Source organism: Buteo buteo, chromosome 9 (assembly GCF_964188355.1).
Source record: "Buteo buteo chromosome 9, bButBut1.hap1.1, whole genome shotgun sequence".
Classification (NCBI taxonomy): Eukaryota; Metazoa; Chordata; class Aves; order Accipitriformes; family Accipitridae; genus Buteo; species Buteo buteo.
In genome coordinates, this window is record NC_134179.1 from 28,664,430 (window position 1) to 28,682,501 (window position 18,072).

Genomic DNA, 18,072 nt, shown 5'->3' on the forward strand with positions numbered 1-18,072 from the left:
GCAAGGGAGGCCAGGAAACTGCTCTGTGAGGGACCTTTGCAACACCTGCAACATAAGACTGCAACTAGCTGTTCAAGACAGCTGTCTTGCATGTAGCACCACAGCATTCTCATGTGGGTTCATGTGTGTCCTGTTTCAGCTGGGATAGAGTTAACTGTCTTCCTAGTAGCTGGTACAGTGCTATGTTTTGAGTTCAGTATGCAAAGAATGTTGATAACACACTGATGTTTTCAGTTGTTGCTCAGTAGTGTTTAGACTATAGTCAAGGATTTTTCAGCTTCTCGTGCCCAGCCAGGGCACAAGAAGTTGGCACAGGACACAGCCAGGGCAGCTGACCCAAACTGGCCAACGGTGTATTCCATACCATGGGACGTCACATCTAGTTTAGGAACTGGGAAGGGGGGGGGGGGGGGCGGGAATCGCCACTCGGGGACTGGCTGGGTGTCGGTCGGCGGGTGGTGAGCAATTGCCCTGCGCATCATTTGTACATTCCAATCCTTATATTACTACTGTTGTAATTTTATTAGTGTTATCATTATCATTATTAGTTTCTTCTTTTCTGTTCTATTAAACCGTTCTTATCTCAACCCACGAGTTTTACTTCTTTTTCCCGATTTTCTCCCCCATCCCACTGGATGCGGGGGAGTGAGTGAGCGGCTGCGTGGTGCTTAGTTGCTGGCTGGGGTTAAACCACGACAATGCGACAGAGCTCTTCCGCTGACCCGACTCTCTTCCAGAAGAGGTACATCTACCTTCCCTGGCATCATGCCCCAGAAAGCCAAAGGAAAAGCAGGCACTGATGTGGGAAGAGACACAAGTGGCAGCAACAGGAAAAGCTTTCATACCGCCACACTGACACTGGGTGATACCCTTATGCTTGCATCATGATGCCATCTGTAGATGACGAGAGAACGTGCTGTCTGCAAGAGACCTATGCCATGCAGAGACAAAGACCTGGATCATAGCTTTTAAATTATGAATCCACTGTGAGCAGAAACACAGCTGTTCTGAACCAGTCAGCATCTGCCCCCCATAGCCCTCAGAGGTTATTACAGAATTCCTTATATTGCTTTCCGCACAAAAACAACGTCAAAACGTAATGACAACTGTCAGCACAGGCATACTCTTTCTAATGATCTGGCATTATACAGCTCAAAAATGCACCTCAGTTTCATGCTGCATGCCCAAGAGATGCACTAGTTAACCAGTCACCAGAAGACTCTTCCCCTGATGCTGTGAAGTTATCTGTCCACCTTCTTTTGCAGCTGAAAAGGGGACGCTACTATACTTCAGATACTCAGAAGAATGTCCAGGACAACCCACTTATAGATTCACAACAGCCCTACGTAGATGACATTGTTATCTAAGTATCTTTTATCACATTTTAACTGAGTAAAGCTAAAACACAAGTAAAAGCATTTTTTCAAGATATCTATGGTAAGTAATATGGTTGCAGATGTCTTTACATCTGCAGTACACAGCAAAGATGTGACAGGAAAACCACACTTAACCTACTTACACTGAGATTAAATCAGGAAGGACTCTCTTCCCCCATTATAGAAATCAGTTGCTGGGGTTTAACTTTCAGCATACCTTATGCCTCAGGTTGCATCCATCAGAAGAAAAGATACCTTCAGGAGACAAGGCATCTATTACACAGCATTAGCATTCCACTAGTGTCCCTTCTTGTTCTCTTTTGGCTACTGCTAGTGCTCATGCTGGGCTAACTGCATTTCTGCTGACATAGTTTCTCTTTTCCCTAATTCATGAACAGGAAGGAAAGCCATAATGACACAGAAATTTTTTAAGTATTAATGGAGGGAAAAATGAATATGCAGGGCCAAAATCACCATTCAGAGAAACCTATGTAGATTTTCTGAAGTTTGTGTTAGTCCCACATGTGTATCCACAATCAGGATTCGGTACATGTTAAGTATAACTCATCAAACATGTCCAACAGTGAAACTCTGTGCATTTTGTATCTACCACACATAGAGTCCCTCACTGGAGAAAACACGAAATTATAGATAACTTTATAACTTATCATATAAAATAGCATATAATTGTCCCTTTACAAAATTGCATATTTTTCCAAATCATGGAATTATTTTATAATTATAAACCAGAATAACTCTTTTGTCATCATAATGTTTTTCTTTAGGTACAGGATTCCGCATCTTTCCCTTGATTAAGCAAAGAACTTGAGCAGTACAACACAAATGCTTGCATCCCTGATTGAGAAATCTGGCTCACTGATGTTGCAGAAGTTCTTCAAACGTAAGTCTTATTTGTGAATGTAAAAAATAAGGAAAACACAGAGTTATATATGGAACATCTCTCTCTTACAAAGGACTGTGCAGATGTAAAAAAACTGCACAAAATCTTAAGGCAGACTGTGGGTGGATAAAAGTCATGCTCTCAAGGATATGTTTTCCCTAGTAAGTTTACTAAGAATATTTTGTATACCTTCATGATATTGTTTTGAAGTGCGTATACAGACACAAATACTATACAAATATATAAACTAGTCCTGCTGCTGAAGGAAACTTTATAACTATATATACATCTCTACAGATGTCCTCGTTTCGGCTGGGATAGAGTTAATTGTCTTCCTAGTAGCTGGTATAGTGTTATGTCTTGGGTTCAGTATGAGAAGAATGCTGATAACACACTGATGTTTTCAGTTGTTGCTAAGTAGTGTTTAGACTAAGTCAAGGATTTTTCAGCTTCTCATGCCCAGCCAGCAAGAAGGCTGGAAGGGCATAAGAAGTTGGGAGGGGACACAGCCAGGACAGCTGACCCAAACTGGCCAACGGTGTATTCCATACCATGGGGCGTCATGCCCAGTATATAAACTGGGGGGAGTTGGCCTGGGGGGATCGCTGCTTGGGAACTAACTGGGCATCGGTCTGCAAGTGGTGAGCAATTGCATTGTGCATCACTTGTTTTGTATAGTCCAATCCTTTTATTATTATTATTATTGTCATTTTATTATTGTTATCATTATTATTTTCTTCCTTTCTGTTCTATTAAATAGTTCTTACCTCAACCCAAAAGTTTTACCTTTTTTTTTCCTTGATTCTCTCCTCCATCCCACTGGGGTTGGGGGGGAAGTGTGTGAGTGGCTGTGTGGTGCTTAGCTGCTGGCTGGGGTTAAACCACAACAACAGATGAAATGCCTTGGTATGCAAGCAACCAAGAGCACTGTCAGTTTCCAGTAACTTCGGGAGGTCAGGCAATAAGACATCCTATTGCCTTCAATAAGTTTTGGATGAGTTGGCTAATATTTTGCCAAAGCTATACTGAGTGTTGCATTTGGATATATAAAAAAGTCCTGCCTTACCATTCCCTGCACCAATTAATCAATATTCTAACCTGGTTACAATCACCTCAACATGTAACATCATCAAATACGGTCCACATATGCACCTATTTATCCAAGTGTATTTTCAGTTTAAAGCAAAAAAGCAATTTTCATTAAAAGTAAATCCATTTTATATCCTGAGTCCTGACACCAGAAATAAAGACCAACAAATCCCACTCCTTGTTTCTAAGCAAGTTTTTCCTGTTCTGAAATATGGCACTGCCTCTCATCATAATTTTCCTAGCCTTGTATCACATGATGTTGGTCTATTTTGGTCAGCAAAAGACCTATGGCAGACAAGGCATCAAGTACATGTCTTTGCCCATCTCCAGTGCCCTGGTAACAGAAGAAGAGATGCTACTAAACAGTATTTTTAAAAATCAATAGTAACAAAAGGGAGACAAATCCCTAGGGAATTATACCAAATGGCATCTCACGCCAGCCTGCCTTACTGAGGGCTGCTCTTGTTGTTTGGCTTTGCAAAGCACTCAGCATTTTGATTGTGATCCAGCAAAGCATTTCTGCATTTCCCATGTCTTTCCACCACTGACTTCCAGGGAACTATTTGTACATGTGAAGACAAACCTACACTTCATATTTTGCTGGATCAGGATCAAGGTACCAGACATCTTTCTGGATCATTGTTTTGTTACGAGAATTGGTTAAAATAAGCTAAAAAATAATAATCTCAAAAGTGTGAGTTTTAGAAAGCCACAAGACCCAGGAACATTCCTAAAATAATTTGCATTCCAGAGCAGCGGGCAAAACCATTTCCATTTCAATGAGCCTGTGGAGAGGACTCTGGTCTACTCGCTGAAACTCAGGACTGAACCCTGGCACAAAACAAACACTGAACCCACTTGTATGAGGTCACGTGAAAAAGCACTTTTTCCTGTTCTCCCTCAATACCTTGGCTAAACTCTTTTCATTGCTTCAGGCCTGCAACCCAGCACTCATTTCAGGAAGGGCACTGCCACTCCTCTCAGCTGGACAGGCTGGTGACAGGGAGATTTCCTTTCCCTTCCCTGCATCCTCCTCAAGTAGCCTTCCCCAAGGTCAACAAGTCTCCTGCCTGCGGCTTCAAAAAAGGTTTTACAAAAACCTCGGCTTTAACACTCTCTCCTTTCATAAGCTTGCTACAAATAAAACGCATTAGCAGCAACCAGCTTTCCAAATGCGGTGAGTGAAACCCACAGCAGAGACAGACTGACGAGTACCCACACGGTGCAACAGCCACTCCCATGGCCAGAGAGGGGGATACACATTTAGCCAGGACTTCGGCAACATCAGTAAATTTCAGGAAATCATAAAAACAGATTTGTCATCTGGAAGCCAACACCTTACCTCACACATCTTGCTTAGATTATGGTAATCTAAAACCTCCCAGCCTCAGATTTTGTATATACCTACAATGTCATCCAGATGGGTCCTATTGCAATAACGTAATGCGGTATGTAATGTTGCTGCTATATTATGTAAATATGAATATTCAAATTATTTGGTCAAATTTCATGTTCAGAGTCTTGCTCTCGCTCTTTAGGAGCTTTAAATCTCAACACTGTGAAATGACCACTTCAATCAGAAACTTGTAAAACTGAGGAAGTTATACCTGAAGAAGGATTTCAGGTTGAGAATATTGGTATTTTTACAGGTATTTTAGATGCATTTTTAGAAATCACCTTAACAGTGATTTCAGCAGGTTTAGCAGCTTTGTCTCTTTAGCTGCTTCATAAAAGCTGAATGTCTCTTCTATACATAAATTACATATCAAAGCATAATTACTGCTCTTCCATAATATGCCCCACTGTTTTGTTAACAGCGTCTTGACTAGTACTAATGTTTTCTTTCCTCTGTCCTCTAAGGCCTCAGACTTAGAGAATTGCTTGAGCCATCAGAGGAAGCAATGACAACACTAATAGATCCTCAAACTCAAACTAAAGCATAAGCAAAGAGTTTTCACTAAGAAAATACTCGAGGTAGAGAGACAACAGTACCTGATTTGTTTAATTAAACACCACAAGCCTTGCACTGGGTAACAGCTGCCTGTCACATCCCACAATTGGTTTGCTGCAACCTGCACTGCACGCTCAGATTTTCTGCCAACAGCAGCTGGATTTGCCAACGGCAAACTCGGCAGCAAAACCACCCACGTCCTTTCACTCGCGTTGGCACATGGACTGGCTGGAATGGGATACTGCATGAAAGATGCAATCTTCTACTTCATACGGTACAAATGCAAGGGGCAATTATTAAAACTAATTTACTGAAATGGAGCCATTACATTAAATCATCAGGGACTAATTCTGTTGGAATTACACTGTAACTTGAGGAGTGTTTTCTTATTGCCTTTTCTTAAAGGGTATGTTAGTTTTAGGGGTTAGATTTTCATAGTAGTGCTCAGAATGCCTACGGTGCACAACTCTAATAATATGCAAATCCTGTAAATCCTGCATATATGCTTGATTAATGAAAGGTACACATGTTCCCATATATTACCTGTTTCCTTAATTTTTCCTTTGGTTATGAAGCCATATGATAATTCCCAAAATCCGCAAATTGTGGCTCACAGGTTATTGTTGAATAAATGTAGATATAGATGCAGATTCAACACAATGAATCACCATCCATATTCAGCAGAGTAACCTGATTCTCAGATAAAGATGAGAGAAAAAGTTGTTCCCCACTGTCAACTAAAGATCAGCTGAATCTCTTGTTCTCCCATACTGACAGCTTGTAACACAGAGTTCTAACTCCTGCCTTTCCAAGGTCTGGACCGGAGGCCTTCTTGGTAATTGTATGGTATACAAACCTCCTAGGGGTCCTCTGCCATTTCTTGCACATTACTCAAACAAGAAGCCAAAAATGTGGCATTACATGCACTGTGTTCATGCTTGTTTAAAACTTCAGCCTGCACAGTAATGTAGTTCCAACCCTTTTCTCCAGCAAAACTGAAACTTGAATAAATTAAGGGACACTGGCTCTTGTCTATGCAAGCTTCTTTTTTCAGTGTAGGAGAATGCGAAAGGAATTATGAAACCAGAATAACAAGGCCAGTGCTGAAGAGCCCTGTAGAGACCAGTAAAGGAATAGTTCAGCCACTACCTCCACAGAATGAAAAATCCCACTTCAAAATAAGCGTCCATTAACTCCCATATCAATACTAAATTAGGAACTTGAAATTTGGCGCACCATGGATTACTGAATGCAAAGTGCAGGCAGATACAAAATATACCTTGTATTTCAGCAGTTCGGAGTTTTTATTACAGTCACTTGTCTGTATGACATTGTTTCAGAGAGAGTCTTGGAATATGTTTAACTTCTCCAAGGGCTCTAGCACTATAGGCAAAGAACACTATTTCTTCATTTAAAAGTTATCCTGATATAGAAAAGGTTGTTACAATAATGTAGAAAAAATCCTGTGCTCTCTAACCTTTCATTAAAAGTTCACCAAGAGGTCATTTGTCCTTATTTCTTCACCCAGTTGCATGACCTCTTCAACTCCAACTTTGACATTTGAAACATCCATTCAGTATGGTTCAGTGAGTTAATGAAAAATAACCCCAAACAACTCAGACATTTGACATTTGCACCCCAAGTTACCAGGAGGTCATTTTAGTAATTTATAAAACCTACATGAACATATTCTGTCAGATGTTTATATGGGATGTGAGGTCTGCAAGTAGAAGAATTTAGGGTTATCTAAAAGTGTCCGCTATCCAATACTTAGATGATTTCAGCCAACAAACTACTGAAGTGTATTCTACTTGTTGCACCATGACATTCTAGTCTCCAACATCTACTACAATGTTAATAAAAACCCAACAGATTTCTAATAAATGGTCACTGATGACTTGCTAACCAGATTTGCATTGGGAGACTCAGTATGATTCAAGAATCAATGCTCTGCTGCGACAAACTGAAGGCACAGGTCACACTTTCCACAAAGATGTTGTTTTAATTTGTCCTGTAAACTCAAAGATGTTGTTTTAAGTTGTCCTGTAAACTCCACAGATTCAACTTTTGAAGAATATCCTTGTCAAAATAAATGAAATTAAAATTACCATTTAATGCAATTTAAGATTCTGGGACCCAAATATATTATTAGAAGTATGACAGCAACCTTAGCACCTAAGTAGATGCGTTGACAATTTTTGCTATGAGGTTGGACTTTAATTTTTAAAGTTATAACCTGACTATGGGTTTTTCTAAATTAGATGATTAATACAGTAATCAGTGCAAATCACTGACCATAAAGACTAATTCAGAGACTTGTATAACAAATGAGTGAATGTGACAAGAAAAAAAGTTTTAAAGTAATATATCCTGCTAATATTTTTACAGATCAAAAAAGACACTCATTCCACATTGTCTTCAACTATTTTGTGAACCTTTTTACTTATTTGGGTACAAAATATTTACAATAACCTTATTTTTATACACTGTTTTCCATGAGTTCAAGAAGTCTATACTCTTTTTTGTAATGTCCAATTTAAAAATTATTTTAAAATGTTGATATTTTTAATGCTGATAAAAGTGGTATGAAAAACTTAGCAAAAACCTGACAATTTTTTTTTAAAAGGACTAAGACCCACAACCCCTTCTCAACCAAGTCACTTTGATGACCTCTAATATCCTCTTATACACTCTGTAACTCAGTATTTCATCTTTGCTAAGGGTCCAGAGATTTGTAAATATTTGTCTGTATGGGTGCCGAGGCCTGCAAAGACTGAAGTGTTCTGAGATTCTGGCTTCAACGTTGACAAATCACTGAAACTGTAAAGAAACTTACAGGAGAAAAAAAAATCAATTACAGTCTTTTATTTTAGAGTAAGATAAAGAGGGAAAACCAATTTACTCTCCCATTTATCCTTGTTTCGTTTTCTTCCTTGTCAACCTCTCTGTTTTGGTCAGGGCAGCCTCTCTTCATTTTATTCAATAAATGCTTGAAAACTAGGATACATTTTTATTAACCCCAAACCTCCACATACCTTAGCAGACTCAGTGAAAAATCTGTATAGCAAATTCATGCATTAAAAAGGGAGATGATTCCATCTATCACTCACACTAAGAATATTTTAGAGAGAAGAACAGCATGTAAATGTGCACAGGTCAAATAAAGATGATTTCTAAGCAGGAAAATTATTCTTGTCACTGGCAGCTGTTACGCGAGAAGTAATAAGGTCCAGAAGACTTGCCAGGCATAACCAGTGATAAGAATATCATTATGATCCATCCGCAACCCCCAAGAGACCAAAAATGCCTCTGTAATCTTTTGTTCAAAGCAAAAGTAAAAAATCCAAAGCTACAGGTTTTGAAACCACAGCAGTAAGAATCTTTTCACAAACACCTCTCCACAACAGGTTCATGGAAAGGAAAGCAGAGGATGCTTTTCAGAACTACAGAATTTCAAGATCACAGATTTTATAGTAAATGTGTGCTTGCTTTGCCTGCTTATTTACTTATTTTGTGGGGAAAGGAGTGCTAGGTTTGTAAAAACAAGTGAGTTGTGAACAAGTCAAAATATTTCCAGCAAAACTTATTTTTGTCTGAATATGCTGAGTTAACTGAAACCAAAACATTTTGCAGAAATGTATCAGTTTCACTGGCTTTGAGATGAATCTGTGCTACAGGCTGTGTTATATTTCACTGAAATTGTTGGTTTCATCCTCCTTCATTTGGGCTGTAACAGCCCCCCCCCCCGCCCCCCCAACTGTGGAAATCCCCACCTGACACGATTCTTCTTACCTTCATTGGCACCTACCACCGAGCGACCTCTTTCCAGTGCCTGGCACCATCGGAATGAGGAAGGGCTATGTGAGTGCCAGCTTTACAAAAAGCAAATGATGCATCCACTTGGGATGCATGACGTGCTAGTTTTCAAATTTCTCTTCCACCAGAAGAGGGAGGAATGGTTTTATCATAGGGTGTTTAGATTCATTCTGGCCAGCAGCCTTACTCTTTTCTTGGATGAGCCCTGAGAATACAAAAAGGTAGTGTTTCAACAGGTAAATCACCTGATTTCAGCAGGCAAATCACCTGCTGCTGTTTCACTGTGAGAGGTATTAAGTCACTTGTTTAATTAATATGGGTGATTGCTGAGGTATCGAAGTGCAGTTGAAGCAGAGAACAGTTACATTACTACTTCTCAGCTTGTCTTAATCGCTTAAAAAGGGCTTAATACCTTTTACTTGTACTTGATGCAGGTGAGCCACGACTCCCACTGAGATACAAGAAAAAAATCAGAAGACAGAAAGCATCCTGGACCACATATGTAGAATCTTTTCGCTTTCTAGAACATTACAAAGGTTGCCTCTCTGCACAGAAAGCTGAACTGGTTGCTAAGAATAAATGAAAATTGAATTAAAACAGAACTTACTATGTTGACAAAACAAATCTCTGGGGTTTTTTGCACTGTTCTTCCAAGAGTTTCTCTTTTGTTTCTTCAATCCAACTTCAGTTACATTTTCAGTAATTTCTTTCCTTTAGCTAACACTTTCCAGTATTTCATTACCTTTCCTTTGCCGTTTGCTTACCGCCTCTTTCCAGATCTTCGTTCGGCATCGCTGCTTCCCTTCCTTTCATACTCCCCTTGGTTCTCTGCACACCGCATTTCTGGCGATGACTCTGGACATAATTCCACCTGACAAAGAAGGAGCATCCACCTCTTTGGGGACAAAATAAATTTTGAACTAGCTTAGCTACATCGTTAATGTATGCTTCACTGGTCCTTCCACTATTTATTATTGCAGGACAATATAATGATTAGATACCCGGTGTCTTCTTTGGGCACCAATCTGTCAAGGCATTGGCAAAACAGAATTTTAATGCTTTATAAATTACTTGTTTATTGCTCAGCTTGCAGCACTTTTAATTGTAATCTTTAGAATCAATATAGATTTTTTAATGTTACTTATTTCTGTAGGACAGGAAAAACCAATGCTGTTGATCACATTATACAGCTGCGGTGATTGAAATAACATTCTAGCTGAAGTAAACCGACAAAATTGCAGTGACAGTTTATGGCCAAAAAAGCACGTGGGACTTTTGCTGTTGCAGTTCTCTCTGAAAGATATACGTGACATTCTTGCAGAAGATACCCTTGCTTATCCTCAAGAGCCCCTCAACACCATTCATAGCAACAGGGACCTGAAAACAAGAGACCGAGTGGAGGAGTGAAGTATAATACTGCTCACTGCACTACATTTGCTTGCTATCGTATATGCTAGCACAGGTTAGATAATGCTACTCCAGCATTTTCCTAAATGCAATTCTATTACATGCCCTGAAGAAAAGCAAAGCACATCTACACTGACTTTGTTACTTGTGCCACGGTGCAACACTTGGAGCAAATGCTGTGCCCTGTCTTTGTCTGCTCTAGGTGTTGGACGGACTGCACAGGGGCACAGCGGCTATCCCTGCACTCTCTGTGCGTCTACACTACAGGACTCTTCAGCCTCCTGACACCATGCCTGTGACTTGTATGCCCAATGCACACAGCTGACCACTCTGGTGGCACCACCCTAAGCACTTCACCAGCTGCTATTCTGCATTTGCTGCAAATGCATTTCTTGCTACAGTTCATGAGACAATCGTTTCAGAGGCAATGGCATCAGAACGTTGACAGGGGACGGTGCCTCCCAACAGGATGAACCCAGCAAACTTACTAATCTGTGGATGAATCTTGCCATTCTGGGGCGACTTGTGCTCCCGAACTGGCAGCACACAACTTGCCCCACCATGGTTAGCATCGCTGTGAAGACAAAGCATGGTGCCATCTGCACAGTGAATGTGGTGAGCGATTCCACGTGGCATGTCTGGGTCGTGCAGGTCATCTGGAACACTCCTCAGCACACAGGGCTGACATTTAGCACTGAACAGCTCTATGTGTAATGTGCAGGTCTGGGCAGCCCCCAGCTGAACTACCTTAACCACGCGCACGAGTTTCCCTGTCACAAGGCCCACCGCCCCATGTAAGGCAAAAAGAATGCTATCACTCTAGACACCCAAGAGATGACCAGTCTCCTATTGTATCTCAACACACAAGAGACAAACCCACTGCTTCTCCCCAAGATACACAGAAAATAGGCAACGAAGAAGCATCCTCCTAGGACAGACCCATCCCCACCTCGCTCAGAGCAGGGAAGGAGGAGATGGAGGAGACAACAATTGACACAGGGAATCTGTCCACATTACACAGAGGACTGTCTCCCAGCAGTTGGGCTGGGATGAACATCGGCACTTATTCCCTGACCCCTGTGGGTCAGGCAGAGCTGGGAGGTCTTCTTCCCCATTACTTAATCACTGGAGAGCCAGACTAGGTGCCACTCACAGCAGACTGTGGTAATACTCCCAAGATACCCTCTACATCTTCCTTTATACTCCAACAGCAGCACCTAAGTTAAGAATAACAAGATGAAATGCACACAGTTCGGCTGCACAGCTACTTTCTCAGGCTCTTCACTGATACAGACAAGAACTAGAGTTTTCATTTATATTCATCTAATATCTTCAAGGATTTATTAGCAACTCAGAGAGCCAAATCTTTCTATACTTGAAACTTGAGGCTCTCCATGGGAAAAAATGACAACAAACAAGGATGTTAAGTTACCAACCCAGCATGACTGAGCTTACTTTAAACCCTTTTATGACCTACCACAAGGAGTAGAAATGCACGCTTTTCTGCATTTTATTCCCACTGCAGTTTTTCCAGGGGTTTAAGCAAGGGAATATACACTGTCAGCGTGTTCAGGGATGTCCTTCGAAAAATTATGGAAGCTGAATGGGAGAAAACACTGGCAGACAATCAGTGTGAAGAAGTTATCTCTCCAACTCATGAGAACTATAAATCAATGCCTTATGATACAACCTCTATTGTATCATCATTGCAGCTTGGAATTATGAGTAGTTAATGCTATTACAAAAGCTTAAATTTTGCTATCTCAAGTTGTTTGTGAAACAACTTGTCCCAAAATAGTTCTCTAGGTGCAGGACGGAGAAAGATAAAAGCAGATCTACTCTGTCCTCCAAGACAGAATTAATTTACAACGGCATCCTTGATCGTGATTTAGCACTGCAACTCACGCCATTTTACAGAATATCAATCAGTACTGGCAGAAAAAGCAAGAAAAAAAGATGAAATAGGAGAAGGATATGGACAAAGACCACCGGAAAGAACTGTCGCTTCTAGATCATCATGTCAGAGACATATGGAACCCAAAACAGGCTTTCACAGCAAATTCCAAATAGCCCATATTCAGAAGAATGCATGGAAGAAAGACGTAACTCAGCAAAAAAAGCAAAGCTAGACGCCAAATATTTATTTGATTATCCTCGGGATATGTGTGGAATTAAATTTTATGATCACCTTCCAAGATTTTCCTATACAGAATACAAATAGACTGACCTTCTTTCTGTCCTAACTCTTGTTATTTCCTGCTAGTTATCATAAAATAGCAGTATCCTTGGCATCATTTAAAGAGATTTCCTACTTCTTTCCACACACGCAAGAAAAAACTAAACAGTGTCTTCTGGGTTTAGTGACAATTAAATGATGTGGCCGGTTGTACGGTGGCACGTGCTTAAGTAGAAGTGTGTGACTGCTGTTCCCTTGGCATTTGGAACAGTCTCGTTTGCTTCATGCTTATCTTTGAAAGCAGGAATACCTTAAAATAAAAACTCGGTGGAGCCAGTAGGGAACTAGTTGGCAATGTGTACTTTAAATATGCTCCGGTTCTGCAAACACATTGTGAGCCAGATTGCTCTTACTGAAGAGGACTATTTAGGTTCGTAAAGGTAGGTGTAATGTGGAGTGCTCAAACACATGAAAACTTACAGCAAATGCATCAAACACCAGCACAGACTGTCTTAAGTACAGTAAGTGTATTCACTTATGGGTGGGGGTTGAATGTTTTGGGGTTTTAATCATCAGCCAAGAAGTTAAGAGTTTGAGGGAATGGGACAGCAGCTCAGGTCCCAGTCCCTGCAACACACTGTAGAATAAATGTGTCTCAACAATCACAGGGGGAATTATCTTACGCTGTTTCCTTTCCACTGAGTCCTGGCAGAAAGGCAGGCAGGGAGAGAAGAAATGCGTGTGCTCATAGAGCTTCACAACAAGGAGATTCTCGCTGCAGAGCACATTACAGAATTGGAAGGAAATAGAAGTTAGAGTCTTTAGTTAAAGAGCATGAATCTGTGACCTGCTGGCTTACATGTCTACAAAATGAATGCAAAACAAGGGTCCATGTTAAAAGAAAGTCTACCTACAAGCAACGCACTCAAAATGGTTTAACTCTTCATTTTTATCTTATAAACTGAGCAATTTTAAATTAACTTGAAGATGCCAATCTAAGGCTTCAACCTGGTTAAACCTGGGGAACTAACTACATGATTTAATGGCCCCCTCTGCCTTAAGAAATAATTATTTATTTTGTGGTGTTTATGTGCTTTCTTGTATCAAACTTTCCAAAACTCCCACTACTGTTCTCACTCTGATGCGCAGGTCCAGAGAAACTGGTAGTGTACTTCTGATCTTATTTCTAGCTTTTATTCCAGCTCATCCATCTTCTACTTCTTACATAAATAATGCTATTATCAATTTGCAGCATCTGCACGATCAGAACGATCAGGTCCTGTTTAAATATCAGACATACACCTCAAGAGCATTCATCAATCCAAAATGCAGTGGCAATCAGCCTATTATGCAGTTATACTACTCCAGAATCTACACCGGCTCCCATTAGGTTTGCAAATGAGATTCTGACTGCTTTGACTTACAATGCAGGGCAAGCAAGTGCACACTAACCATGGAAAATACACTGCACGCACAGTGGCAACACAGCAGCAAACGCACACAATATCAAATAATAATCACACAATTTGTCACTGTTCCTGTCACTGTACCCATACTTCTGTTCAGCAGAACTACCCGTGTTCCACCCAGAGCCACCTGCCCTGCACAGCCCCATTTCGCGTTGTACAGCATGACCGCTCCCCATGCACAGAGGTGGAGTGGTGCTCCATACGCTGCTTCTCCAAACCAACAACAGGGACAGGAAGGACCAGTGAAGGGAAATTCCTAATGACAGCACCTTTATTTCTCCCCAGCAAAGGGTCAGAGCACAACAGAGGTGCTGCACGTGTGGGGTCAGAGGAGTACTGCAGACCTCACAAGAAGAGACGCTCTTGTCTTGCAGGAGAAGTTGCTAAGTCAGGACAGGACTGCTTGACACTTTGTGCTGCTGCATGGGATTAGATATCTCTGACCTAAACAGCCAGATTTTCTGCTAAGCATTGGGACAACCAAGAATCAGCTTGCACATGTTGATGTTAATTTTACAACTGCAATACCAAGAGATGCGGGTGCTCAGATTGAGAACCTCTTCCCTCCTTTTCTGTCAGAGCTGGATTCGCTCACCTTCTGGCACTAACGACAAGCACATCCTCTCCTACCACCTCCTGGAAAGGGAATGCCTGTACCATATGTATTTATTCATGAAGACCCTCATCATGGAGGTGATACGAATAATCCTATATGTTGGATGAAGCACCCCCACACAAGTATGTGTATAGATATATCCTCCACCCAAAAACATAGCTTGGATTTTGTCCTATAGAGTCTTTTATAAATTAAAAGTATCAGCTGAGGTGGGAATATTGCATTTAAGGTCACATTTTAAAGAGAGCTACTACTTTGTACTCTTCATCAACTACTTTAAATACCTTCTACAAAAGCAGTTAGCTTTATTGGCCCTCCTTTGTAAGGAGGAACATACTTGCTATGCTCAAGTCACACAGGAAAAGCAACAGCCCTTGGAGAAGAGTCTGGCTGTCCCAAATCCCCCTTTCCAGAAAAACAAACTAACATTTGGCTATGGGACGCCGACTTCTAACGGGGAAATAAAAAACAACTGAAAGTTGAATTTTAACAAAGTTATGTTCTTTAAGAAAAAATAAATCACATAACGTGGTAAATCTCTCTTCCCCACAGAAAAAAAAGGCTCATGTCTCCCACAGGAGCCAATGACTGCTCAAGACTTGACCGCAGCAAGCTGTCACCCTGCTGAAGAGGGATGAAGAACTGATGTGAACCGCGCTGCGGCCGGTTCTGTCGGCCAGGATTTTGAGGCAGGCATCGAGACCCGTTTGCAAGTGGTGGGCGCACGTTTGGGCCCACAGATGTTTCCTCACGCGGGAGCAAACCTCCCCGACGACGGCCCGAGCCTCACACCTCAGGGGCGCGACTGCCCAACGGTGCCAAGGTGCCACCCGCTGCCCCGCGCTCTGCCGCGGTGAGAGCCCCGGGAGTGCAGCGGGGCTGAAGAGAGGCACAAAGGAGACGTGTCCCGCCCGTACCCCCCGTGTCCCCCCCCGCTAAATCCCCGGTCCTGAGGCCTCTCTGTTCCCGGAGGCAAGAGGGGCAGGATCGGGCCTGGGGATGTTAGCCCGTCCTGGGGCTCTGGTGCGAGGCTCTGTGGACGGACGAGAGGGAGAGCCAGTGCAGCGGCTGGGGTTTGGGAAAAGTTGAGGGGCAGAAGGGAATAAATAAATAATGAATACAAAAGTCTCCTCCTGAAGGCGGACACATGTGGCGCAATTCGCTTTCCTGCGGCGGCGGGCGGCCCGCCCGGCCGGCCGCCAGCCCCGGTGCTCGGCGCTGCCGCCCGCCCGGCCCCCGCCCCTCAGCGCCCCGCCGCCACCGCCGGCCCGCCCGGAGCGCCCCCCGCTCCCCCGGGCGGCCCGGCACCGCTGCGGAGCGGCGGAGCGACACCACGCCCCGTCCGGTCCGGTCCGGTCCGGTCCGGTCCGGCCCCGCACGCCGCCCCCGCTCACCTGCCGCCCCCGGCGCGGTGCGGCCCCGCTCACCTCATGGCCCAGCTCCGCGGGCGCCGCCCGCTCCCCCAGCGCCGGGCCGGGGAGCGCAGCAGCGGCGGCGGCTCCTCCCGTCCCCGCGGCGGTGCCCGGCCCCGGGGAGACGCCTGGCGGCGGGGCGGCAGCGGGCGGGGCGGAGGAGGGCCGGGCCGAGGGGCGGACGGGCCGCGTCCCCTCCCCGCCGCTCCGGGGCAGCGGCCGCTCGGCGGTACAGCGCGGGGCGGCCGGCGGGGAGCGGTGCCCGGGGACCACCGCGGGCCGCTGGGAAGGGCAGGGCAGGGCCGCGGGGAGCGCGGAGGCCGGCCGGCGGCCGGGTGGGCTGCAGCTCCGCCGCCGGTGCCCGAGGGCGAGCTCTGCAAGGGCGCTAGCGGGAAACTTGCTAAAAACCAAGTGCGAGTATCCCGGCCCGCGGCTTTCCGACCGCCGACATAGCCACTGCCGCGGCCGCACCGAGTTGTCCCGCACAAACCCTCTCCCCTGCACTGGTGGTAGTTAATTACTTCCAAGGAAGGCGCCTCACCGCATTAAGAATTTCCTGCATGCGTACCGATTTTACCGTGGGGTTTTGCGGCAGACTTGTGCCCTGGCAGGCTGAGGGTCACAGGAAGGGAGCGTGGGCGCACCGCCAGCGGGCATTGCCCCTGAAGCAGCTTGTGGCTGTTTCTTCTCGTCCTGCCATGGGTCATCCTTGTGGAGGTGCTTCCACCTTCTCCATAACCACCATTTCAGTGCTGGAAAACCACAATCAGACTCAGCTGAGCCTTCTCCTCTCCAGGCTGAACACACCCAGTTCCTTCAGTCTTGCTTCCTGTGGCAAGTTCTCCACATTTAACCGTCTCTGTGGCCTTCCACCGGGCCCTCTCCAATTTTTCAGTGCCTCTTTTGAACTGGGGGAGGCCACAGCTGGCCTCAGTCCTCCGGGTGCGGACCAACAAGTGCCAGATACAGTGGAATAATGGCATCCCTTGATCTGTTGGGTTATGCTCTTGCTGACACAACCTTGGACACGGTTTGCTTTCATGGCTGCGAGGGGCATTGCTGCCCTGCTGCTCACCTTGCAGGCCACCAGACCCCCAAAGCCATTTCAGCAGCGCTACACTCCAGCCTAATCTAGGGCCCCGCTTTTAGAGAAGGTTGGACCAGATGACCAGGGATCCAGAGATCCCTTCCAACCTAGCTAGACCTTTCAGTGATCCTGTGGTTTCAGTGTGTTGTGGTTTGGGGAACTGCAGATAACTTGAGTATGTCAACTCTGTTTGAAGCAAATTTATTTGATTGATTAATTACCATTAATAAAAATGGTAACGGTTGGCCTGCTGATATTTGCCCATTAAATAATCTTTTAGATGTACTCTGTAACCCATCATACACATGAGTACTTTCCAAAATGATCATCTTAAAAAAAGCTACGTTTAAAGTAGATATAATTTCAATTGCTAAAGCATGTTTGAATCACAATTCTTACTAAGTCAAATTCTACTGTTAGGTCATTTTTAACAGCGTATGTTATCTCAGCAGTGGCTGCAAGATCCAGCTAGGACCCTGATAGATAAAAGTAATCTTTCTGGGGCAGTTTCAAGCATTATTGCACCAGCTTCTCAGCCAGACATTTTGCTGGAAATCATGAACCCCATGGCAGTCAACAGCATGGGATATGCCACTACCATGGATGGCTGTGGTACTACTACCAGTTTACTGTCAAATTTATTAATGTAAGCTGCCAGGGACAATATACATATGCTAATATTGTTATATGTTAATAGCCAAGGCCTGGGCAACCTGAGAGCGCCAAATGTTCATGGTGGGGCTGAGGAGGAGGAGTGAGGCGACATAAAGCA

The 18,072-nt window shown here is 43.8% G+C and overlaps 1 protein-coding gene across 2 annotated transcripts in view; it reads right to left on the reverse strand.

Moving 5' to 3' along the window:
- Positions 1–16,326, reverse strand: part of PLAGL1 (PLAG1 like zinc finger 1) — a 57,377-nt gene extending 41,051 nt beyond the window's left edge. For both annotated transcript variants that reach the window (XM_075035890.1, XM_075035891.1), the window contains exon 1: positions 16,229–16,326. The gene's annotated coding sequence lies outside the window, so the exon portion shown is untranslated. The remainder of the gene's footprint in view (positions 1–16,228) is intronic.
- Between the last annotated feature and the right edge of the window lie 1,746 nt (positions 16,327–18,072).